Genomic DNA, 27,359 nt, shown 5'->3' on the forward strand with positions numbered 1-27,359 from the left:
AAGGCAAATACACAACAGAGCACATGATTTTACTCCTTGTATCTTTGTCAGCCCCCTACTCCCATACTACTCTTCCCATCACCTTGACTCATGAGCCTTCATTACACTGTCTAAATATATTGGAAGGCTTCAGCTGGATGACGCAAGCATGTCTTCTTACACCTGCTTACCATTTTTGCTATAGTTCAATAAAAAAAGAAGTGTTATACTTTGAGGAACTAGAGGAAGTAATTAAGTTTGTCAGAAAAGCCATCTATGGAGCAAAATAATTCAAAGTAATGCCTTCTGCATTTTCATAGCCAGTCTTCCCGGACTTAGATGTAGTAAGGTAAATACAAGATTTTTTTTAAATTGTGGTCCAAAAGACTCAACGGGAGAAGTTCTCAAAACCAATCTTCTCTAGCAGGAGAACTTCCATGGGAATAATGGTTCTTTTATTTCTTAACAGAATATTTTTAGATAAGCAGCCATGTATTTATAAATAATCATTTCAGCCTGACATGTTGTACCTATAGGGCTGCTTATTCCCACACCATTTCACTATATTTTCACAAAATTATTCCATTGTTTAATGCATAACTGCAGGTTTTCTCTAATCTGTAAAATAGCTTCTTCCCCTTCACATTTGACAGTTGGTTTAACTATGGGTTTTGCTGTGGAGTGCAGGATCCTCTGTGTAACCTCTCATTAGTGCATTTTTTGAAAGTACCAGTCTCCAGTTCTCAGACCCTCCTATCACCAACCACCTTTCTCTCTTTTGAAGGCCCATAGCTGCTATTTGATAAGAAACAGGTTTGATTTTTTAGGTAGTGACATCGGGCACAGCCTACAGGTTCTGCTCCTCCATGCTGCCACCTTCCTGCTCTTCTCTCCAGACCTGGGGTGCCTGTGGTTCCTCCAGCTGTTTGGACTCTCTCTCTGTGTCCATGTCCCATGGTCACCTGGAAGGTGTGGCCATGTCCCCAGCATCAGCCTGCATTTTCATCCACCAACTTGTGCCTCCTGAGCCAGACAGAGTATGCACAAAGTGCCTGTTGCTCCAGTCTCTCCTGCTTCTCTTCCAGAATTTCTGCCTTCTTTGTCAACTCTAAAGCCCAAAGAGGAGGGCTACGCAAACACCATTCCATATGTTTGTGAATATATCTCTGTGATGCTCAGAAGATACCTTCTTACCCATAGATTACATGTGCCTTACCCATACTTTCTTTCCAAAAAAAAGCACAAATAAGCTGAGGAACCTGAAGTGGCTTACCTATGACCTTAAAAATAACAGTTGAGCATGGTGCTTACAGGTCATTTTTCTGGGCTATCTTCTTAGCTCTGCCTGAAGTTAGGACTTCAAGAGTTAAGCTGGAGATGCATTTCAACCCTGTACCTCTGTTCTGTTCATAGGTCATTTTAAAATGTCAGCACTGAGAAACTGCTAACTTATTACAACTGATCTTAAACAGTCTAGTACTTCCCAGTTTTAAAATGAGCCTTTCAGTTCACATACAAAATATGTATTTTTTCCTGACAGATGTATAATAAGCACATGGAAGAAAAAGCTTTTATAGCTGGCTGGCTGGACTTGAAAGTGTATGTTTTGTCTGCATAAAAATGTATACAGGCCAGCAGCATCAAAGGCTTAAAAGGAAAGATCATAATAGCTTCTGCTAAATGCAGCTATGCTGCTAAATTGCCTGTGATCCTAGAAAGCAAATCTTGCAAGAATAATCTATGGTTTCCCAGTCAGTTGTAAAAATCAGGTTCCTTTGAACACAGTCTTCCTTCATTATAGCACTCCCATCTCCGTTACTTGACACACAGTTTTTCAAATATTAAAGCACATTGTCAAACAGCTTTCTTGCCACACAAAGGACAACTTGAATCTGTGTAAAATATTTACAAGGAAAATAAAAGACAAACTAAAAGGGAACAAAAAACAGAAAATATTTTATACAGGCCATTTCAAGCACCATCAGACTCCAAGAAATTAAGATTCTTATATAAGCAAGTCTTGAGACATTCCAACTGTGTTGAGAGCTGTTAGGCTGAACTACTGTGCGGACGATACAATCCGTTACCTGACTGCAGTCTGAGCTTTCCTTTCACACCTTTATAAGGCAACTCCATCTGAAACAGGACAAGAAGCCTTTTACCCCTCTGTGATCAAATCATATCTACAGAGGATCATAGATATCAAATCATATCAAATGATTTCACCATCTGATGGTTGCCTAATTGGTGCTTTGCAGCAGGAACTGGCAGGGTTCAGGAAGCAAATGTTTACCACTCCAAAGCTACTTTGCCAATCTGTCACTCTTAGGAAAGACACTGAAATTGTTATGAGGACAGGAATTAATTCCTCTTTCATCCTGTCGGCTATCAAGGTCACTGTTAAGCCAACACCATGTAACACCACATTTAACTTTTGTTGTCAGACTGACTGCTTCAGTTCTGTGACACCCAGCCATAATTTTTATCCTGGCATTTAATAATCAGTTTATGCATTCTTCTAAGCATGAAGGCAGCCTCTGCTCAGATGTCACCAACCTCAGCACAACTTCCAGTTACCAGATAAGGGTAGTTTTTACCTGTTGTTAGCTCCTGGAGTCTCCCACTTTCCAACTAGCAGATATCTCCTAAACTTTTATCCATTTCTCCTACCCTCAAATGAGACTTGAGGTATGTTCACTTAGCACCAGTCATGATTATCTGTTCCTGAAAACCATTTTTCTCTTGACAGCCTAATTAGTATCATCAAGCTACTATTTATTCAATAGACTATAGTTTTAGAACATCAGTTTCCAATGAAAACAGACATTAAAAACCAAAGAGTCTATGCATATCTATCCATCTCCCATTTGGGTGTCATGTCTAACTGTTGTACAGGCAATGTCAGTGTCTCGGGTCATTGATGAGGTAATCTGTTCCCTTGATTTACAAATCAAGATATCAAGAATATAGCTCCATGATATGCTAGCATTGGTGGCAGAATGATTCAGAAGTTTAAAACAATCTTTTGCTGGCTAACATTTTTTTAAAACTCAGAACATTTTAGTAATCAGGTTAATGCAGTACCCCAAAATAACAATTTTACCATTACAATGAGGGGAAGAAAAGGAACATATTGGTGCCACAGGGTAAGAATGACTGGGTAAGGGCAGAAAAGATTAAAAATAGCTTTGTCATGGTGGGAGACACCTGTTTTGAACCACATTTACAAATTAGGTTTACTGACTTTCTATCTTATTCTGAGAGTTGTTATTCAAAGCTAGTCAAAACCAAATGCTATTACAAGTTTATTTGATGGACTGGAAAGTAGATGGATGCTACTGACAGGAGCATGATTGATTAACTAGGGAAAAGAAAATGAAAATAATGAAGTCCAATATATTTCTTGTTTCTTAGAAGATAGATGCTTGTAGCTGTTTATATTCTACAAGATTCACAGGCAACACATATCCTTAACTATTTACATGATTTTTTGTCTATTTTAAGCTTGCACAAAAGTTGTGTATTAAAAAGTGACCTAAATATTAGATTCAGATAAGAATTTTTATGATACCCAAGAACTGACCTGCCTAGGAAAGCATCCTATTTAGTAAAACAAGAGGCTGCTTCACTTTTTTTTAATCTGTGCTTACGAGTCTTTCTAAGTCAAAAAGTTTTAAGCAAAGCTACATTCTAACATATCATATAAATGTAAATTGCATCGCAATCAGAGGAATGAATTCATCATAAAGAGCATCTTTATGGAAAATCTTGAGGAGGAACACTGCAGATAAAGGAAGAAAATCTCATTACGCCATTGTGAGAGTGCGTGATTGTAATAGTTCTTGACATCAGCCAGCTATGTATTTTATGGAAAACCACAGGGGGAGTAAACACAGAATCTCTCATCAGAAACAAATTGGTACTTAAAACTCTTGCAAGAAGGACTCTGAACATGTCTCCTGAAGATGCTGTTTGAGAAGCTGTGAAAAGGAGCCTGCAATATTCTATAGGTGGGAATTGGACAGGGGACCAGCGCCTGTCTTCTTCTGTCAGTACCAGAGCCACTGGAGGCAGGTCCTAGGCCTCCTGCCTCCATTGCAGTTGTTCTGCCAAGTATGTTCCTCTTTTCCTCTCTTCCTCACACAGAGAGGAAGAGCCAAAATGATACAGAAAAGAGATTATACAGTCCCAAAGCAACGGGAAAGGTCTTATGCCCTGACCTTCATATACTGTCTGTGCGATGGTCAGGGCAAACACTGTGCCCTGAGAAGCCAGAAAAGACTACCTCTATCCCAGGTGTGTTACAGGTGAGACCACCCTGCCTCAGTGGGTCACTTCATGGGGACATCAGGTGGCCTGAGCACAAGGTGCATGAGCCATAGCTGACTTTCTTCTCAGACCAAATCTTTCATGCAAGAGAAGGGGACAACATGTCAGGCATAAATCTTGGTGAGGTAAAAGAGCAAATCACAAAGAGACCAGCAACTCTCTCAATTTAACAGGAAAACTCAAGATGTTAGAAATTCCGACTTTGAGTTATCCTGTCAAAAGAGCGATGGTTAGTAATGCTGGAGAAGCCCAGTTTGGTGTTTCTTTTAATTTCAGAATCACTTTGAGTTTTGTTTTATTTTCAGATTTTTTATTCTTTACAGACTTGTTGAGTTGCTAGCACTTATAGGAAAACAAATGGAGTGATGGATTTGTATCCAGTGAAACATGCTCAGAGATAAAACTCAAGACTACAGAAAGATCTGCTCCTACCCAGGTTATTCATAACACCTTCAACTGTTAAAAAAAGACAAGATCTTGCATACCTAACGTTTTCCTCAACGCGTCTGTCTGTGTCCCAAAATCAAGAAGATAAGACCCTGTTGTATTCTTTCTGTCTTCCCCTCACCTTGTAGTAATCCATCCATAAATGCTCTGAGTGGTTTAGGCTATCTGCATGTTAAAGAGTACACTTAGGATATATGCCACTGTCCACAATAATATTCATCAACCTAGCAACTGTTGTGGAATATATAATAGACATTATACGATGTATAATGGTGTTTAAAATGGAAATCTTTGGCTATTGTCTATCCAGCTGTAAAGTGGATAACCCATCTCGTTTATAACACAAGACAATTCCAGCTCTTGTTTATTATCTGAGATTTCCCTCCATCAAGGACTCTCCTGCACATTTTCATCTGGAACAGTAAAAAAAAACAAACAAACCAACAAACAACAAACAACTGTGCTAATGCATTTATAAACATCAAGCAAAAACAATAATTGGCTATTGTTATATTGAACACCTGGAATGAAAACATTTCTCAGGCTTCTGCAAAAATGATTAGCTCCTAAATAAATATTGCTGGGATGTATTTGAAGACACCATTTGCAATTCATATCTGATTTACTTTCTAATTAAACAGTGCTTACAAAACTACTAATAATGAAATGCATGTAAAATCATCTAGTACAAATACCCAGAGTGATAAATGTCTTCACATTTCCTGCTTACATCCAGAGCATTTATGAAATCCTGAGCCTTCAGCAGCTTTTCTCACAGTGTATTTAATCGGGGGAGGGGAGGGGGTGAAACAACAATTTTGCTTTACAGGGACTTTGTGAAATTATTTTAGTAAATATGATTCATTCTTTAAAATAAACAAAATTCAGGAGTAAAATAAAGTTTATTAGAAAAGCTTTCCTAGAGAGCCATGCAGTAAATTTCTAATATAGTAAATACTTCTTTAAATGTCACACACACCAGCCAGAAACCCACTCTTCAAGCCCTTGTCCGGAATTTATCCTGCTGATACTGCATATAGCATGTAGAGTAAATGTACAGAGTTCAGTTTAGGAACAGAACCTCAGAAAGTTGAAAGGTCTGACCTTGCTGGGATTTGAATGTGCTCTGTAGCAGCTGTATCACCCCCAGGGCCTTTGCACACCAGTTGGGAAAAGTTCAGTAGAACTTGGTTAGTTTTTATACTAATCACAAACACACAAGTGTTAATTATTATAAAGGCTTATATATTAACTTCAAATCTCTTTTCTGATTTGCAGTGCCTATACGAAACAAATACATTGAACAGACAGAACGAGACAGGCAAAAAGTATTTGGGCACATTTAATAAAATATGTGAATTTTTTTCATAGGATCTCTGGACTACTTATATAGGATTTATGAACTACCTGTATAGCTTTTTTATGCTCACAAAAACATTTATAGAAAGAAAGGATCATGGTTATATGCATTAACATATTTATGTCACATTTATGCAACTGGCTTGAAAACATTTTGTGGATTTGTTGGAAAAAACAGCCAACATCTGTGACTCTCTTGAGTAACCAAGAGACCAAACTATGTTCAAATAAATCACTGAATTTCTTTCAAGGCATAGAAAAGCAGAAAGTCATTTCAGAGCTGAAATGATATTCAAAACAATTAGAATGCTAGTTGGATTCAGCTGCATTCATGTCTTTTTATATTCATAAAGCTTTGGAGGTAATCTAGGTAGTGAAGTCAAAACACTTTTTTCAGGTAAGGTACTTGGCCTGCTGTGACCCTTACAGGCACCTTGTTCATCCAGTCAGATGAACAGCAGAAAAAGTATTTGATGGCTAGTTAGGTTGAAAATTGAAAACTCATTGGAAAACCAGCTTATTTCATTATGCTTCTTTAAACTATATTCACTTGTAATATTGGCTGGATATTTTCAAGCACAAATATATTCCCCAAACCAGGTCAAGGACACTGCTGTGAGAACCTAGGATTTGGCAAAATCTGTTTGACCAGCACTGCAAATTCAAACAAATCAAAGTCTGTTCATGAATAATCTGTAAATACAGAAGGAGGCTAAATTTGTCAAACAAATTCTTAACTCTGCAGTGTTTGCCCAAAGATACTCCCTGCTCCAAATGCCCTTTGGTCTCAGCTGGTGTTCTTTGTGTATTTAATATAGGGAAAAATCCATACTGGGAATAACTGAGGTGCTATGAATTTCAGAGAAAAGAAGTTTACTCCAAGCTTCTGTGCATGTATACATGGATTTGACTGGTAAAATGCTGGTGCTTCTGCAGTCTATCACTTTTAATTTCTAAACATCAGGAACAGTTTAACTTGATGAAGGGGAAGTCTCTCTGAAACAAAAATTGAAGCTCAGCCCCTGTGGCTCAGCAAGCCTAGGGCTGTTCCATTATGTGTGACCCTCTGACACAAAGGGTCAGGTGCCTGAGCCAAGCAGTCCCTCTCCATATTCTGATATGTGCTGGTATGTCCCACATGCATGTAAGTGTGCAATGAAAGCCACCCATGTTTCAAACTGGCTTCTTGATGTACTGTATTATGATGGACATCAGCCTAGGTCCCACCCATCTGTTGAGGCAGAGAAATAGACCATGGGCATCCTCTAAGTTCATCCGCAAAGTGACTGAAACAAAATATATCACACACAATATTCTTGGTTTGGATTTTTTTTCATTTTACTTATGTTTGGCAGGGAGTAGGAAAACTACTGTTTTTATTATTTACAGCTATGGGGCTCTCCAATACAACAGAAGCTTCAATTTTAAGATGGAAAAACATTTCTCCAAGATTAGCAATGAAAATAGAATACCTCTCTTCTTAGTTTATGTGAATTTAAGTAGGATGTGGCTCTCATTTTGGAGTAGTACCCTTGCCTTCTGTGATCCCTGGATAATGTCTTTAATTTGGGTATTAGACTGATCTAGTTAATTAATCATAGCATACTCTCAAGGTCTCACTAACACTATCATGGACATCTCATATGGTACTTAGCATAGCTGTTCAACTGGCAGGAAAAGTCTTATCTTTTTTTTATTTTTTTTTATCCCCAGAGGCAGATAATCTAGCCTCTAAATCTAGCAAAACTTGCAGCAACTATTGAAAAGCTAGCTATAGGATGTCATAAGATCCACAAGCAAATTTCTTCCTGCTAGTTTTCAGTTACTGATTGAGCCTTGTTTTCTATTTCTTTTTCAGTAACAAACGGTCACTGATGAAAGCTTTTCACTGCAAATCAAAGGCATTCATCCTGCTTTCTGTAAAAATTGGGGTAGTGACAAATCCACAAACGCTTTCCCTGAATCTGTTGTTTGGAAGAACTCTGGCTTGGCTCAATGCATGTGTTTGATCACTGTAATATCGTTTAGCCAGTGCATGAAAGTAAAAGCAATCACCAGACGAAGTTTAGCCTAGTGCTTAAGCAGAAGACCAGACCCCTGCTTTCTCTGGTTTGGCTCTGCCACTGAAGTTTACATTGACAATTTTGGAGGCATTCTTTATCAAAAACTTCAAGGGTCCTGGTGTTTAGCAAGTAGAAAATAAAATGCACATGCAATTAAAGAGCAAATTTTAAGGCTGCTGTAAAGCTCCTTCAAAGAATTGCCACTGATTTCAGTAATCTTTAGGTCAATTGCTCAGGCCTTTACTTCTGTGCCTGTCAGTTGGTAGCAGGGGATAGATGAAATGAGTGCTCTGGACAGGCAGCACTGTTAAGTGGAGCTGCAGGTCAGAAAATTTATGTTCTGACCCTGCATCTGCCACTGATGCAAGCCTGAGCAAATCATTACATCCCTCTCCATCTCAGTGGTAAAATGGGATGATACTTACCCACCTTTTAAGGCGCTGCACTTCGTGCTCCACCAGCGATAATCATTCTATGACCAGGAGGTTTAATTATTTGAAACACTTTGAGATGTAAGATGGTCTGAAAATGTGAAGTGTTATCATTAATAATAATAATGAAAATGTAAAAAGAATAATTTCCAGTAAATTAACACGGAACCACAGATCAGTTCCAATCTTGTGGGTTTTAAGTGTAGCATTTCTTCCCAAGGGCTACAACAGGATCTTCCCCCCCTCATTCATTTCAGCCAACTGTTAGGTTCAGATTGCCTTTTAAATATTTAATGACTTCTTGGGAGATTTTATTTTATGGAAATTCCACATCATGCGTCCCTGGGCTTCTAAATTCAGCACCAGGTTTTAGAACAAACAAAGCCAGTTAATTCCTCTGTGTATAGATCACATGACCCTCCCTTAGAGTTTCCTGAAGGTCAAGCGAAACATTCAAAGGAGTTTTTCTCATTTTTCACACTCGTCTTTCCACCCACCATCAAATCAAGCAAAGCTTCTCTTAATCATTATCAGGGAGACAAAAAGTTATAGTGCAGAGCATTGGACCAGAATTTCACACTCCATTTGCACAGTAACTCTGAGGGCTGCTAATGTGCTGTTTGCTTTTTAGCAGGCATCTCTGCAGCCATCACTGAAATGCACTTTGGCGCTGTTCCCAGGGCAACTTAACTATTTATGACAGCTTGTCTTGAAGTGCCTACATGAACATTAGGATGTCCACGGCAATCTGCAAATTGACCCATCCACATGGCATTTGAGATCAGATGGAAAGAGCTTTAATAATGTAATGACGGTTAGGGTAGATGTCATTTTTAATTTATCTTTCTTACTTGTGCTCCAGCAGCAGCTCCGATTTTCCATCCGATTTTCTGGCCAGGATACATCAAATTGTGAAATCGTCCCATATTAACAGATGCTAATGACCCGACTCTGACTCGGGCTGTCTTTTATTACACATTCAGTCAGACAATAAATGGGAAATATAAACTCCCACCCTGCGTAAACCATTTTCCTCCAGAGAGTGAACCTGCTACGCCAGACCCAGCTGTTTGCTTATTGTATGAGTGATGGATGAGTAATTTAAAAGACAGACATTCTTCATGACAGCTTTCATTTCCATGCTGCTCCAAGGTTCAAAGGTGGGTTTTATTCTTCAACCTTTATTCCAACTTTTTATGCATCTTAGAAGCAAAGGTGCCTAATAAAACAACATTTTCAAAAACACATAACAGGCAAGAAGATAACAAACTTCAGCTGAGATCCAACTTGAGGCCCCAGCAAGAGTGGGAAGTTATGTATGGGAGATTCACTAGGGTGAGAGAGGTCACAACTCCTAACTCTGTTGCTGATCTATTCACAGGGCAGCTGGAGTTAAGCTACCTCACCTCATTAGGCCACACTTTCTCTGTTACAGAATTGATGTGCATCAGGAGCTGTGAGAGAGGCAATTTGTTACAGAAAGTTGTAGCAGAGGTAGATACAGGAAAAGAGTGAGCTACTTCCCATCATTACATCTTTGTTTCCCTTCACCTGGTCTGACTATAAATATTTTGTGTAGATATTGGTTTCAAATATATGGCTGTATAGTACACATTGCAACTTTCCCTGTAAGTCACGTCCTTAAGTGATAGTTATCTTCCTCTTATTCCCCCACAGGGCTAACAACATTCTCACCTCTCCCTTTGCTAACATCTTCCCATCCGTGGATGCCAGTCACCTTTTCACTCCATCTCTCAGACTGACTAGCATAATCAAATTATGTTAGAGCCCTGGATACCAGCTTGCACTGTTTGAAGCTTGTTGCTTCTGCTCTAATGAGTGGAGGGCTTGGGGTATTGCAAACTTGTTCGTTTTTCTAACTATTAGTAGATTCTAACAAAAGACAGTCTCTCTCTAATTATAGTCGTCTTCGTAGTCGTAAACCACAAACGTACACATATAGGTCTGTAGCTGAATATATATTTACAAAGGGCCTGTATAACACCCAGAAAAACATGACCTCAGCTTCAGGAAAAACCTCCAGATCCAACAGTGATGCAAAAATATTCATAGCCTGAGAACTACAGAGGCCTTCAGGCATCAATGGGATTTTATTAGGTCCTTCTGAAAAAATCCACTGTATATATCAAGGTGTGACTGTTTTCAGGATTGGGATATAGGTCTGTTAAAGGGGAGCAGAACAGCAGTATGCTCCAGAAGGTGTCTGTCTAGATATGTTGCCTTAACCTGTTACACCATTACTGTCACTGGTACCACTCTACTATTATTAATGTCACTTGAAACATGAATAGACTTCATGTAAGTGTGACATATCTGGTTTAGGAAGTGCTACAGGTAAAATGCTGGCAATAAGTCTGGACTAGTGTAGTTCTTGTGACAAGAAGGCATGCAGCAGTAATCACAGGAGCTGGGAAAGGGGATACAGTGTGGTCAAGGGCAAACACTACTACAGATTAGCATAGTAGTTTTCTATGCACAATTAAAAGAAAAATAGGCAGAAGGCAGACTTCATGGTAACAAAAATGATTACTCAAAGAAATGCATTGGTTTTGTTCTTCAGAGAGAAACAATTTAATTTTATTTCCTGTTGAAAGTTTATTTTACTTTTGATTTTAAGTGCACTGCAGAAGGCTAAGCAATAAATGGCTCTTCATGCCTGAAGAAAGATGGCAGGAATTCACAGGGAAAGCCTCAAGTGAAGCAAGCTGAGGTGACAGAACAAGGACAGGGCAGGGCCCCTTGCTGCCACCCTCTTCTGGGTAGGATCAGCTCTGGTCAGCACTCTACTTTGTACAACTAAAGATGCTCTTACACTACTGCTAAATAAAGAGTTCCTGTTCTTTGAACAATAAAATTTCAGTCTCTTCAGCCTTGCCTTAGAATGGGCTAATAGCAACAACCATTACATCTTAATTTGACACAGATTTCTTGCATAAAGTTTCTCTGTGTAAAGTTTCACTGCATCCAATATCCTAGAAAAAAGCACTTGTGAGTTACAGTATTGGTCTTCAGAAGGTCATCCTGGAAAGGTATTTTATTTTGCTTCATTTTTATTTGGTTTTGCTTGCTTGTTTGTTTAAAGACAGATGAACAAAGCAAGAAACAGGGTTAAGAAAGGGAAATTGTTATTGCCTTAATCTCAGGCTTTCGACAAGTGGTAATGTTTCCTGTGATTTAGTATTGTGAATGGAATTGTATCTTCCAAGAGAGACTATAGATTACAAAATGTTCCTTCCTTGTGGCTGCAGACATTAGTCAGCCCCAGCTTACTCAAGACAGCAGCAGGGATTCATTCTACAACTCTAATGATTCACAAAATAAAATGTTTCTTGGGTGTGTTTTTTTTCTCAAGGACCTGATCTAGTGTCAGTAGTCTCAGCGTTAAAGCTCTCGTTGCCTAAAGAGTGGTGCCTGAAGCAATGGCTACGAAGATTCATCCCATTCCTGCCTTCCACGACCAACAAATGCAAGATCACTTGTGTCTGAGCAGCATTCTTGAGTGTAGCACAACGTTAGTTGCATTGCATTGCTTAGTCAGGTTGCTTTGGTTGCTTTCAGTCCATTCTAAAGGGAGGTGCTGCCTGACAGACTTTGGAGTTTTTATGTTGTTTTTACTACAGAGTCCTTGCTGCTCCAGAGGAATCGCTCCAGCAATCTAGCTGGGAGCTGGGAGCTGGGAGATGCCTAGTCTTTTATACAATGTCCAAAGTCACAGAGGGGATAAAGGTAGAAGTAATAAGGAAGATTGTTTCTCACATCTGTGTAAAGGTTTAGTTTCTGCAGCACCCTAGGGAAGGAGTTCCAGAGTTTACATCTACATCACATGAAGAACCACTTCCATTGGAGAGTTTGGAGCCTGCCAGCTGGTAGGTCCTTTGGACAGCTCTTAGACCATCACTTGGAAGACACAGTGAATAACTGGCCTGTGTTCACCACCTCTGTGACACTCATGGTTTTATAGACCTCTGCCACATTCTGCCTCATGTCATACCTTCTCTAGGCTCGAGGAGTCCCAGGACTCACAGTCACTCCTCACATGAAAACAATTCCCAACCCTTTTCTGAATCTTTTCCAATTCTATTATATCCTTTTCAAGATGAGGGGAACAGGACTGCACACCACACAACTGCAGCATGGATTTCTATAGTGACATAAGGATGTTCTGTATTTCTTCTCTACATCTTTCTTAATTGGCCCTTAACAACTAGATTGCTTTTTAGACCGTTACTCCGCACTGAGCTAAATTTTTCCTGAAACTTTTTATTATGAATGAAACATCTCATTCTTGCGTGGTCACAACAAGTTCAAAGCCCATCGTTTTGTATAAATCAGTTTCAACCAAATAAAAAATTCATCATTTTATGTGATGAAAGGAACGATATAAATGAGAAACTTTGTTATCTCTCTGAAGTGTATTCACAACTTCAGCTCCAGCACGCTCCAGCATGCTCTCGTGTTTTGATCTGGCATTTGAAGGTCATTCTCACAAGATGGAAAATATACAAGTGTGTAAATAAATAATAAATAAATACTTTTAAAATTCTTTTTTAAATTCATGTAAAATTCATGGAGAATAAGGGCTGACGGTCCTGGAGGAAAATAAAGACTACTACTTACAGAATGGAAGCAGAGTAAGCCTTCCTTACACAGCCTGACTCAACCAGAGCTGGGTCAGTATTTCAAAAGAAATATTTTAGGTTGCAGTCCTACCTTCTCATCTATGCAAAAAGGACCTTATACCTGTAAAGAATCTTCATGACATCTCTGGGACACCTTGCTAACTCAAGGGTCTGCTGGTTGATTGGGCAAACATTTAACAACCTCAAAGGAATGTTGTCTCTTTTTTTCATTTCTGTATGCAGATTTTCATTAGGAAGCTACAGTTATCAGCAAGCTTGTTCCTGTTGTTGTCAGTGTGAAATCAGAAAAATAAATACTTCTGGAGCCAACTTCACTGCATCTGCATATGTCATCAAAGTTGGGAGTAGACAGCTGTAATGCTGATTTTCTACCTCACAACTTTTGCAAGTCCCCCTATACACACCAGTGTTTTGCCTGTCTTTCTTCCATCCCTCTGTGCATTTCCCATAACATATACTATGCATCAGGCTTGCTTCACAGCTAGTTTGGAAGAAAAACGCATTAATTATGTGTGAAAAATTCCTGTGGTTAGCTGAGTGACAGTCTTCATCCACAGCTCCTGAGTGCCCAAGGTGTTCCATCATTGCGTCGCTGCAGCTAAGCCCTTACCCAGCACTGCCTCACTTGGAGCTCAGTGATTTTTGAGAAGATAAGGCTGCTAGCTTCTACATATTGTTTTTAAATTCCTTGCAAATCTGAAGGCAGCACTGAAGTTCATAAAATGCTCTCTGAGGTTTTTTCAAGTCCAGGTAAAAAAAAATTACTTCATTGTGTGGGTGGGTGTGCACTTACTGTGATCTGCATAATTTCACAATTTAAAGTTTTTATAAAAGATAGCTATGTTTTCTGGGTTTTGAAATTGACAATGTCACAATTAGCATGTTGAGATGCATGGAGGTTTTATATGTATCTGGTACTGAATATACAAACAGCCATGAAAAATAGGTGAGTATAGATATTAAATAAACCCTTACAATCCCCAATTTCACAGTAAAGTTTTGTCAACAAAAATTTCATCCTTCCTCAATTCATGAAAAACCACCCTTGCATTTTATTATCTAAAATCCAGAGATGACGACATCTCACAAATAAAATAAAATTAAAAAAAAAAAAAAAACCCACAACTGAAAAACTGAAGGAAAAAAACCACAACAGAAAGAACCAAAAACCACCAAAATTTAAATGCTCTTCTTAATTTAAACTATTAAAAGCCATATTCTTTCAGCTGCTGACAAGCCTCTGCAGACAAGCACGATGAGGGTGGGGAAAGAGGGATTAAACACTGAAAGAAACTGAGATGCCAGAAGAAATGTACAGCTTGCATGTGGATCAGGGACTCTTTTCTCAGCAATGTGTTCATAAATTTTGTCCTGAGTGTATATCATGAGCAGAAAGTCAAGGATTTAATATTGCTGGCAGTAAGCCAGCAGTACATTGGGAAGGTTTTATATTAACTCCCTACATACCATTCTGCTGGTGCACTTCAAATTTATCTGCACAGCCCCTCGCTATATCCATTCCAGCTCCCCCATGCACGGATCTACTGGAATATTGCAGAGGAGGCTTATACAGCACTGCACTACTCCAGCCCAAAAGGTCACCAGTGATTCTGCCATATGCACCACAATTCTGAGTTTCTTCTGAAACTCCCTGCAGCCTCTTTTGCTAAAGTATAGCTCCTTCATGCCAACTCCCAGTAACTTTTTGACTTTTCACCCCTGTTGCTTTCAGTGCAGCTAATCCTGTTCCTTATTTGTCAAAGGAAGAACTTTGGAAACCACTCACCCAGGCTGAATTTCAATCAGCAGCCAGCTCTATATCCTGTTTGGAGTCACTTGAGCCATTCAGACTGTAAGAACTATTAATCTCACTTAAAGCTACTCTATCTGGAATTTCCATGAACTCTAGCCAGGAACTTAGTCATTACCATTATGCATATTATATCTTACAGTACTGAAATGCTAAAGTGATGAAGGCCATATAAGCAGATTTAAAGGGAATGTTAGCTAAGAGTATGAAAGCTGAATAGTATGATATATTTTGTCAAAGCTGAGCTTGGAAGTTGCCTTGTTACTTTAGGGATGTATTCTGAATGTTTCCTTAACCACAGGAATACCATTTACATCAAAGTGCCAGGTCCAGGCACTCAAGGACTGACAAATATCTTACTTTGCAGTTAGTTCCAATGACTTCAAGAGAGGCATAGATCATGTTTTGGGTTTCTGAACCATGGTGAATTCTATTGTCTGCTCAGTGAAACAGAACATACTGCCTAAAAAGGACAGGAGTTTCCAGTGTAACTAATTCACAGCCAGTGACATGATCCTCCCTGTACTGAGGGCTAACTTTGTCTCGTTGGAACTCCAGTAGACATCATCCATTTAGGAATGGAGATCTGGGAGCACATGTGCTTCCATCAGTTCTGATTTCTAGGCCATCCCGGTTAAGGTGCAGCCTAATTACCTAGAGGATTGTCTTCCCAATGACAGCTGGGCCAGAGCAGCTTGGAGGTATCATCCCTGCCTTAGGACATGGTTTCCAGCTGCAGGGTTACCGTGGTGGTTATGTTTAACAAAGCTGAACAGAATGAGTCTCAGCAGAAATTACACTACTTGAAGTGAAAGTTCTACTAACTGATGTTGTTTTGTTATGAGGAATGCTCAGACTTTTTATTTGGGAAGTGAATGTAGCACCTTCTGAGTTTGAGAATAACAATATTTAAAATATAGAAAAGGAGAAAAACGCTTGCCATGAGAATATAAAGATTCTCAAAAGGAAAAGACATCAGTACTTTTCTTCCCAGTCTACATCCAAGTAAAGGTTTGTTTCACTATTTTAGCTTGGAAATAAGCATATAAATTATAAAACCATATACCTTCTTTATAATGCTTTCATTTGAAGTTTTAATAACAAGCCCATTCTTCCTGCTTTTCTTGGCCAATGCACATTTTGTTATTATGAAAAAAGCAGTTAGTTAATTAGATGGGAGTGCTGACCTCAAGTGTCACTGAGAGGGGAATGGGAAACAAAATTCCTTCTTACGAGCAAGCAATCTAGTTCACAAAGGCTGAATACCAAAACTTTAGCTGGAAGTAGCAGAATCTAGCCTCCACACACTAGCAGCTTCTGCCGCCTGGATTTCCATTTTCCAGTCACCTACTCTTCATTCAGTCTCCTTCAAAATCATTTCTTAGTTCCAGGGACACTGATCCCCAAAACATGAGTTTTGTTACTCGTCCTTGGGAGATAGCTCAGCTAATTCTTTATGAATCAAACAGCGGAGGCAGATTCTACATGAATCAAACAGCTTCCCAAAGCTTCTTGTAATTATATGATAATCATCTCATGTTCACATTTGTGTATGCATGTAAACGTACACCTGTAACCACAGAAGAGCAATGCCCTTTAATGAATGATATCAACACAACGCAAGACTTTTGTCACCTTTCTTATTAGTTGGAGATTTTCCTTTAACTCACCATTTAAATTGCATCAGTTCTTTCAAAGCTATGTTCACACCACCAGAGTCTACATAGTGTCTGGGTTGTGTTCACAAACTTAATATAATATATAATGATGTGCAAACTTAAGATTACTTTGTTTGCTACAGCAAAGCTACTACCGGAGGATGCCCTTAGGAACACAAAGGAAAGCTGGGAAGTCTCCTAAAAAATGAAGCAAAGAGCACTGAAAACACCAAAGGAAGCTGAATAGAAACAATTGCATTACCTGAAGTGAAATTTTTGCATAGTACAAGTAGTCCCCCACAAATCTAACAGTGTGTTGTAATCAGCACACTTGCAAACCTTGCCAAGGTACATCTTTTCTACCACACAGCTGGTTCTGTGTCAAAAGGAAAATGCCACCTACAGATTTCTAACACTAGTTCAGCCGTAAATGTTCTTTCTGGGTCTCCTCAGTCAAATGCTGCCTGCCTGAACCTGGTTATCTTACAAGATCTGATGAACGTATGCTGCAAGACAGTACTGCTTAAAAAAAAAAATGTTCTTGATACTGTTACAAATGCTTCCAAAGTTCTAAGTTTCCCTAAAAGGGAAACTGCCTTTACAGTAACTATTGTGAAAAAATCCTGACACATGTTAAGGTTTTTATATTGTATCTTATTCCACATATCATTTGTTCTCTTTAAAATTCCCCACTTGCCCACTTGCAGTCTATTTTGCAGGCAGCTCTCTGAAAGCACTCTCACATCCTCTTCTGCCTTTCTCCTTAAGGCTGCTGATAGCCCCTACAATGAAGAAGGTATGTGAAAATTAACCTCTGTATACATCTTTCCGTGATATGATTGTCAGCAGGAACTTAATACACCAGATTTCTCACTTATATAGAGCAAACACAGTGAGATCAAAGATCCATGCTCCTTTCTTCTCACACACCATGCTACTTAAATCAACTGTCTTTCATTAACTAACTGTTATTCCAGGGAAAAAAAGCAATATGGAATTTGATAAAGTTGTATGGTATATGTCAACTGCAGGCTGGGAACAAACCTTTTGTTTGCTCCATGCTAAGACTTGCAGAATGCTGTGCCATGCCACCCCAAAAAAGTAGCATCAATGAATCATACCAGTTCAGAAGGATTCCTACAAAATAATGTGATCCTTCATCCCAGTGACATTATAGATTACCTTTAAGGAGACACTTAGCAGGATAAATTACTTGTTATCTGCAAACAAGATTTCTCACATTCTTGGGTCCCAAATAAATACTGTTAGATTTGTTGGTTATTTCAAGATCAATATACATAGCCTCATAACAACAGAAAATTAGTTCATCAATAGGAATTGACCAGTGCATAATCCCAAAACTGTAGTTATGCAGATTAAAAGCAGCTACTTTGTGCATCTGTATATGGATGTGTGGGTGGGTGGGTAAGTGTGTATTTGTTTAAGAAGACTCTGTCCCTGATGTGCCTAATCATGAAATTCAAAACTTTCCATTCCAGTGCAGACCAAATCTGCTAGAACTGAAGAAATCAGTCTGACATGACACAGACAGAGGCTTTGAAAATACATCTTATTTTCTGTTTTTCCATTACACTGAAAAATCAAACACGTGACAATGGAATTTTCTTGGGACCTTTTTCCATTCTTTTAATGTCTGGGTTCCAAAAATACTCACTTGGAAAGGATCATCCCTTTGCACAAAGTGTACATATTGCTATGTGGTGTAGAGGGAAAGGGAAAGGAAAGGAGAGAACCAGTATGAGGAAAAGGAACTCAGTTTTCCAGAGAAAACTGTAAACATCACCTGTGAACCCCTCTTTGCACCACTGGCTTGGATAATTACTTGTGCCCAGTGTGACTGCTTTAGAGCTTTACATGAACAGGGCACACGAATGACAGAAAGAGGAGCCATCCCTAGAAAAGAACATTACGTATGCTTTTCCTTTTCATGAGTAGTTCATTGTATATGTCTTTCAGTTAGCTATCAACTTCAAACTTTTGTACTCTGTTTTAAACAGAATGAACAATCCTTCTAACCATATGTGAAAAACTAGAATCCCGTTATTAAATGCAGGATAATCTGAACAGCTGTAAAAATCGCGGATGATTACCATGTCCTCCATAAACCATAAAGTAACGAGAAAAATAATTATTAAATTATTAGTGGTTCAAGAACCATGAAAAGCAGGATTTAGACCTGAGTTCTTATTTGTAGTTTGTCTCAGTAATTTTATTCACTTATTCCTATAACAATGGGTCAAGAAACCTTCTGGAAGAAAGAGTTTGCAAAATGTCTGGGGCTTGTTCCTTCTGGATATTTTGCACTGGAGGCCCAGGAACAGATACAGAGTTAGACCAGAAAAAAAGGAAGCAGAAAAATTTTTAGAACATTTTCAACATTCATAATATATCAGGATGGAGTTCTGGCTGAGATTATGTTGTAAATGAAAGTTCAAGATAATTTAACTTTGAGCATTAGCAAGATGAAAAAAAAAGTTCAGGTTGATGCAGCAATTCATAGAGGTCTCATTTCAAAAGTTCAAGGCAGGCATCTTATTATGATCAAATCAGTGTATTTCCAGATGAGATCTCTGAAAGTAAAGCATTCAAAGAACTGAGGGACATTCTGAAAAATTTACCTCTTGTGACCTCAATTTCCAGTTCCCTCTAAACACAGGACTATAATCTAGGAAATGCTTGAATTCAGGTTTAAAATAAATTATCTGCAGTTTTGTATCCTGTTATTTACTACTATGTACATGAAATGTGCTGGAAACATTTTTTCAGCAAAAAACAATTTCACTAAGTAAAGCCCCACATAGAGGTCACCCTCCAAACATGGAAACAATTTCAGTGCCAGCTTTGCAAAACCCAGAAGTTGGTAGTGTCTTCATTCTGACCAGTGGATCAAGACTCAGAAGAATTTGTTTTTCTGAAGTTGTTCCATTGTACTTTAGGCAACTGAATGCCCATCGGCAGAGATACAGCTGCTCAAATGGCTCACCTTTGAGTGAATGTTCTAGCCACCAATGCCATACCCTTGACTCAGTGTCTAGTAAAATCTTCTCTAGAGTGTAGAATAGCTCCAAATGAAGGAACTTTCTTTTTTACCTCATTTGAGGACGCTCACCTAAGAAATTATATTCCCCTGTTCCCTCACTCTGTGTTGATCCAATTGGAACAAGCAGCAAGTGAATTGGTTTTCTTTTCTCACTACCGCTGGCCTGCCTTCTTTTTTCCCTGGTTCAGCAAGCAAACCAAGAAGTCAATTATTTGCACAGCCCCATGTGAAGTTTTTCACACCAGGAATAGTGCTCCCATTTTACTGTCTTATTTGTCTTCACAGTTCTTCCTTTTGGGAACCAGATTATAGTCTCATAAACCTGTAGGATGCTACTGAAATGGCTTAAATACAGCAACTGTTAAAACAAGTTGGAGCACTAATTGAATTGCCTCTTCTAAGGGATTTTTCCATTCAGAAAGGTAAGAGGTACAGTTTCCTTCTTATAACTGTGTCTGCCAATGTATACACAATGTGCTTTTAGCCAAATTCAGTAGTCTTTCTTTTCTTACACCTAATTGTTTGCCTAGCAATTCCTGTTTATGGCCACGTGTAAAAGTTTTTTATGAATTACTGAGCAGTATTGGTATCCATAAATCTCACTTTCCAAAACTAGGAGAGAATAACAGGTCTCTTTTCACCAAATATTATTCATCCTACTGCAATGGGCATCCATTAGCTGGAGCAACCCCTGTCAGACGAGACATTGTCACTCCAACTCTTCCCAGAGCTGGTTTACATAAGCCCTCAGTGACAACAGGATCCATTTATTTGTGAGTGCACCTGATGGGTCCAGCCTTGGTCACAGTCCAGCCTTGGTCACCTGCTCCCAGACTGCCATCTTCCCAGGGGCCTGCAGCACAGTGCTCTCAGCCCAAAGCTACACAGTGCCCTCCAGCCTGAGCCAATTCATGGCTCTTCTGGGTAGTTCTGAGGGCCTCTGACTGCTCTCCACTGCTCTTGAGACCCATCTCCCCAGAAGCAGAAGCCCATGGAGGACTTTAGAAGCCATTAATGTTTGCCATTTAGGGGTAGAGAAGATGGACTGACAGGGTTATGTTCTGGCCTTTCTGCATATGTCAATCAAGCTCCGAGCAGGTACTGAGAGTAACTGCATTAAGCCCCTAAGAACCAGAAAATACTGAACAATAATTAATTCCTAAAAATAACATATCTTCTTCGATTAAGGAAAGAGACTTGCAAAAATGCAAAACTGAAGCTAGCCTGCAGAATCCTGCAGTCTCCACAAAAGCTAGGTAAAATACAGATTTCTGAAAAACAGGAAGAGAAAAGTTATATGTCCATACCAACTTGACTCAACTTTCTTCTTCCCATTCAGCAATTCACACATACTGTGCAGGCTTGCACTCTGGGCTTGAACTTAGAGAACAGCAATCAACTCCACCTGCCCTGCACTCAAAACCAGAAAAGAAATCACACCTGTCAAATGCTACAGCCCTTTCACTTCTTTCTACAACCTTTCAAATATATCTATATGATGCCAGCTAATATGACCCTCTCTCTCGCTCATCATTAAAAATCAGGGTAGCTGCTGACAGTCCTTGCAGCAAGGAAATCTCTACATACGAATGTTGATATAGAACAGAAATCAAAGTACATGCATTTTTTTCCTTTGATCACAGAAATAGCAGGAGCTCACACCCACTCCTAGTAGAGGTCCAGAATTCCCCATAATAAAGCACAGACAGCCCGGGAGGTTCCAGCTGTTTACTGTAGCAAGGAGTATGTCTACACCTGCTACAATGAACAGAGGTAATTCCTGTTGGCTGTTAATGCCTGCTCCAAGGAAGCAAGATAAAGCTGCCTGGACATATATGCTACAGCTGTATTTCTGACATTCAATAAATTGAAAGAAAATGCTTAACTCTTTGTTTTCTAATTTTCAGAAGTGTTACCAAATTCAGTGTCCTGAATGGTCTCAGGGTGCCATTGGGTCACTTTAGTGCTGTGAACAGTTTTGCCACCGAGGCCCTCAGTGAGAGAACTCTCCTGCTGCTTTGAGCCCATAAAGCTTGCTTATTTGCCTCACAAAGGAACCCCTTTTCCCTGTGCATGTCTCAGGTACAGATGCAGCCAAGTAGCTGTGACCACGGCTCACTATATGGGATTGTTTACCACATCAGCAGGTGCTAATATGCAGAGGGAAATTAAAATCCTCATAACCTCACAACTCATTCCCCATTAGTCTGTACTGGCATTTCTGCTCATGCCTTCATTATTAGAGGTGATTTATGCAATTTTTTTTAATTTAAAGATTGACCAAACCAAATACATGGTCCTGCACCTCCTCTGAATGCATGTTCTGCAGATACTGACTTTAATTTATAGCAGAATTCCCTTCATTCTTGCTAAAAACACCTAAACTGTACACATCATTGGCCTCTAACTGATCATATTACTGCTGCCTCTTTTGTCCTTCACTCTTCTACCATTTGTTATTTATTCATTGCACCTTGCCAGATGCTAACAGGCAAAGTTTTCAGAACAGAGACTGTGTCTTCCTGGGTGCCTCTGTGTAACCTACTGCAATCAGAACCTTCAGGTACTGCTGCAGTGTGGCCAGTAACCTGGAGTGTTTGCAGTAAGTGAGATCAGAGGTCCGGCATACCTGGCTCCTGGCTGTGTGCCCTAAGGAATGTAGCATGCAGGCATCCAGTTCAGTTCTGGGTTCAGGTGCAACTGAAGTGGGTTTAGTACTCACTCATAACCATAGAACAGCCCAGCAGTGTTCTCAAGAAAATACTGTTTTAAAAAGGAAATGTTCATGTCACAAATTTGTATCAGGCAAGTACCTGGCAAGGGATACTTGTATTTAGTCACACTGCTATTCTGAGCCCATAATCAGAGATGTTTGATTTGCTTGGGTCCTGTCTAGATTCAGCAAAGACTTCAGGCTAACAGTTCAAGTTAATTCCAGTTTCAGAAAAAATAACAGTATCAACCATGTTAACCTTGGAAGCAGTGTGACTGCTTTTGTTGCTCTACCTACTGCCCTACAGAGTCACTAAACCTCTTTCAGAGAATACTGGAGTAGCACAAATGTAAAAGATTTTTGTGTAAAACTCCTTCTGTTTCACAAAGCTCTGATTTGGTTTGCATTTAGTCTCAAAAGCAGATGCACATAGATATGGCAATGACTGTTCTGACCATTTAACTCATGCAGTCTGCCTGTCACTGCACTTACAACTCCACACCATTGAAGCTGCCTCTTTCCCTTAGGGAACTGGGAATACACATCGTTTAGAAAGCAATAGAGGGGAAGCTCCTACCCACAGTATATGGAAGCATAAAGAACAAAATTTCATTAGCCACATCTGTCTTCAGGACAGCTCCCAATATTAGGAGGTTTCACACAGTATAATCCTTCTTCATCTGGGTGTTGGAGTAAAATCAGCAGCACCATCTCTCCTCTAAGCAAATTCAGATGTCTCAGACAAAACAATTTCTGGTACATGCCCCCCCTCCTCTATCCCTGCCTGGCACCCCTACCCTGCCCACAAGGACAGAATTAATTTTCCATTCCCCATTCACAGCAAATAAAGAATACAATGTTCACTCTGCATCATTTTCATCTTTCATCTTAATTATCACTGTGAAGACTACAGAAATCATTATCTTTATTATGATGAACGTCCAATTAGCATTTCCCATATAAATTTCAGATCGTGAAGGAGGCTGTAATGGATAATGCAAATTCCTAATGGTCTTTTTTTTTTTCTAGCTGAAAAATTGAGGTGCTTAACAAAATGAAATTTAATCTGAGCTATTTTGAAACAAGTCAAGAACTTTAATTACTTGACAGGGAGGGTGAAACAAGAGACTAAAGCTAAATCTTAAAAAAGGGCATATTTTAAAGACCTTGCTTTTCCAGCCCATTGCTCAAGCTTTCTCCTTCAGATAGCTGAACACTTGCCTGGTTGTGCTTAATAAGTCTTAAACTATTGTGAAAGCTGGTAGAAGCAATTTGTTTCATTAGTTATACTATTTAGTAAATCAAAAAATTATTCCAAGTAAACATCCTGTTGTCTCTAATATAGCATTTTAATTGATTCCCATCCACAGTACAAACATCCGCAGTGAAATCACCAATAATTACACCATTGCCATTACAAGGCAGTAAGACATACAACACATCCCTGGTGCTGGTCGAGGTGCAGAGGTGGGTGTACAGATGTACCAGTTAGATTCATTCCCCCTGAATGGTTTTGGTTGGGGGGGAAATTAATTCAGCTGGCAATTTTAGAAACATCTCTAGTATTTGCACATAGGAGCTGCAATTACAAATGAGTCATGGGGTCCATATAGTCTAGTTTTTCATCACTGATTACAAATGGTAGCTATTTCCCTAAGCCAGGAAAAAAAAAAAAAAAAAACAAAACAGACCTTTGCCCATGTCTTTCTATCTAAGCCTGTAGATAATTGTAGTAACACAAAGCAAAACTGTACCTGGTCCAAAAATGAAGTAGGGACCAGCTGTCTAGTCCTTTTTGCCTTTTTCTCCCCTCTTCCCCTCTTTTTTTCCAGAAAAATTGTACCCCTTCTTCTAGCCCATGTGACCTGCAAGTAGCTCTTCACACTCTCCAGGAGGTTTACCTGTGGCATGACTGGACACACAGAAACACACACACACACACTCCCCCTCTCTCTCTCCCCCTTCCTCTCTTCCTCCTACTTTCTCATCCTTCACAAATAGGTTCCAAAATACATTTTTCAGGCTCAATATCTTGTTCACAAGATATGCAAGTAGAGGTACTGCATTGAGTCTATAAATTACAGTGAAAGAACCTGGCAGCCTTGGGTTGGTCTTCAGAAAATGCCACCATTTCGGTGGGGAGCCAGGGTGAAATGTACCCCTAGCAAGTAATGCCTTACAGCATAAACTTTCCATTTGATGGGAAAATACTCTGGTAATTACTAAGCAAAACTTTTCTCTAGGAAGGTATTCTGTCCTGAGAAGAAGCTGTGTGGTTATACGTAGTACGACTTTCTTTCATCTCTTCAAACTTTACTCGGGACATGAAACAGACCTCTAACTTTAACACTACATTCATGGGCATGAAACAACTGCAGAAATTTTTACTTGGCTTTGATACCAGTATAGGCTGGTTGTCCCAAATCTTCTTGTTGCTTATAACAATTTTTTTCTGTAAGTTTATCATTTATAATTCTTTTTAGGCCTTCTAAGGTCCATTAAGTGAAGGATTCCAAGTGACATTTGGGTGTTGTTTTGTTACTGTATATAGTATGATATACACCTAAGTTTAATTTTAGCATATGTGGTTGACATATGAATGAATTACAAGACATGACATTGAATTACAATAAACTAAGAAACTCTGGCTATTGTAACTTCAGATTGTGTGTTTGTTACTTCTGTATATGTCTAATGCATTTCTGAATCCTCCTTTAAGCTTGATCTCAGTCATGTCTAATGGTACCAACAATTATTATGCACCTTAAAAAACATTTATTCCCATCTATTTGCATAATAATTTTCACTAGTTTCCATTTGGTTTTCCTCATGAGAAAAAAGTGGGGAGGATTATCTGACTGACTATCATCTGCTTTCGTTATTTTATATGACACTTTTCCTTTTCTTTCCTATAAGCGTGGAATAGGCCCCACATCCTCCTTGGTGAGGAGATGTTTGTGTTTCTTACATTTTTGGATGCCCTTTTCCCCACTCTTTGTATATGCATTTGAATGCTGAGAAGCAGAGTCTGTCTTTTAGGTGATAATGAATTACCTCGCTCAGGGAGGTGTCTCAGCTACACCCTAATTACACAGCACAGCTGCATCTTTCCTTCAGCTTACGTATTCCTTACAGGAAGATCTGTGGTTTGGATGCACACTGACAGGTCAACAAAAGCCTGAATCGCACTTAGACCAGAATCATATATATGATATACTTAACTGAGGTCTACAGAAACTAATTGACTGATTTCACATCTTTGCAAATTAGCCATAAGGAATGCAAGTAAAAATAGTCAAGTTCTGTATATCATTTTCATTTCTTTTTAGACTGCTTTCTAAGGACAGTGCAACTTTGCTTTATGCTTTTTTGCCCACTATTCTATTTCAGTGAAGTTGATGGAGAAGTAGAACTATTAAAGATTTAGATTTTGCTAAGTTTCATGAAAATAATTAGTAAGGTAGCTTAAGGAAACCCTATGAGTGTCATTTGAGAGGGGAAAACTGTAATCCTCGTTGAACACCAGGGAATCCACATAGGAAAGATGTTATAAATGCCTTGAAACAGGGAAAGAACCACACAGAAGAAAAATCTTGGCTGAGTAGTGAATCCCCTGGTGTCTACTTAAGAGCTCATTCCAGTTTAAACTTCGTTCACGTTTTTCACATTGTACATTTTTTCACATTCATTACATTGTTGCTTCACTCCATGCCTATACAGATTCTCCAGTGTTAAATATAGGTTATAATCTTACTTTGTCTTTAGTCACTGAAATAAATTAGTGTTCTGAATAAGGCCTCTGTCTCTGTGGTAAGGTTTTATTAACATAGGCCAGAACCACATGCATAGATGGGTATAACAGGACATGTTTAAGATCTACAAGCAAGAAAGAATATATAACATCACTTTAGGGTCTCCTTATCAAATAATGAAGGAAGAGGGCTTTATAGCTCTATAATTCTAAATGATGCTCTCTTAAATGCTCATCAGAATATATGAGAAATTTGGACAGTTCTACTGCCCTAACAGATAAATAACCATACAGTCAAAGTTCCTCACGGAAATTGTAGAAGCAAATTGATGGATGGACATCTGCGGCACAGTAGCTGATTTTTCAAGTTAAACTCATTAAGAAACCTTAATAGTGACTGGCAAGTTCCTTCAAACAGAAAGGCAAATAGGTGAACAGGAGTCTGCTTAAGAAGCTGTCATGTCATTCATTAGGAGTGAAAGCCATGTCTAATATATTTTCTAGTAAACCTGCTTGTTGAGTAAACAAATTTGGCTCTTTCACACAGCAAGAATAAATGTGCTCCAAAGAAGCCAGGTGTTACCTGGAACATATCACAGTCTCAGCCTAAGCAGCCCTGGGCACCACCTGTGTGTGAGACAGCTTCAAAGTTCTTTGAGTCTATAAAAAATACTTATGGACTGTGCAGCCTAATGCTTAGAGCTGAAAGAGCTAAGAGTCCTTTGGTTTGTTTACATCTCTGTCCCCGCTCTCCTTGCTTGACATGTTGTTGTGCAAGCTCGTCCCACTGTGAAAAACAGCCTTACTAATAAAGACAGCCCTGTATTTTCAAGGGAAGCTGCAACATTTAACCAGTCAGTTTTCTATGCAACTGAAGCTAACAGAAATTTACTATTGACTTTTGTGGATGCAGGAACAGAACATTAAGGATTTTAAAGTTCTTTCATCCAAAATACATAAGTATAAAGCAGACCACAGTGAAAGATATTTTGCCAAGAGCACAGGTTCAGCACCATACTCAGCATTCAGATGCTTGAAGAAATCTTTTCAATAGCCTTATAAGATTTGTTCTCATAAGCTGTATTTTAATAATGGAA

The 27,359-nt window shown here is 39.0% G+C and overlaps 1 long non-coding RNA gene across 2 annotated transcripts in view; it reads right to left on the reverse strand.

Annotated features, from left to right (window-relative positions):
• Positions 1 to 27,359, reverse strand: part of LOC308066674 — a 106,887-nt gene that overhangs the window by 60,156 nt on the left and 19,372 nt on the right. For both annotated transcript variants that reach the window (XR_013929249.1, XR_013929250.1), the window contains one exon: positions 1 to 27,359. This exon is cut by the window's left edge and continues 19,167 nt beyond it; it is cut by the window's right edge. This is a non-coding gene — a long non-coding RNA (uncharacterized lncRNA).

This window comes from Falco punctatus (genome assembly GCF_963210335.1).
Source record: "Falco punctatus genome assembly, chromosome: 7".
NCBI lineage: Eukaryota > Metazoa > Chordata > Aves > Falconiformes > Falconidae > Falco > Falco punctatus.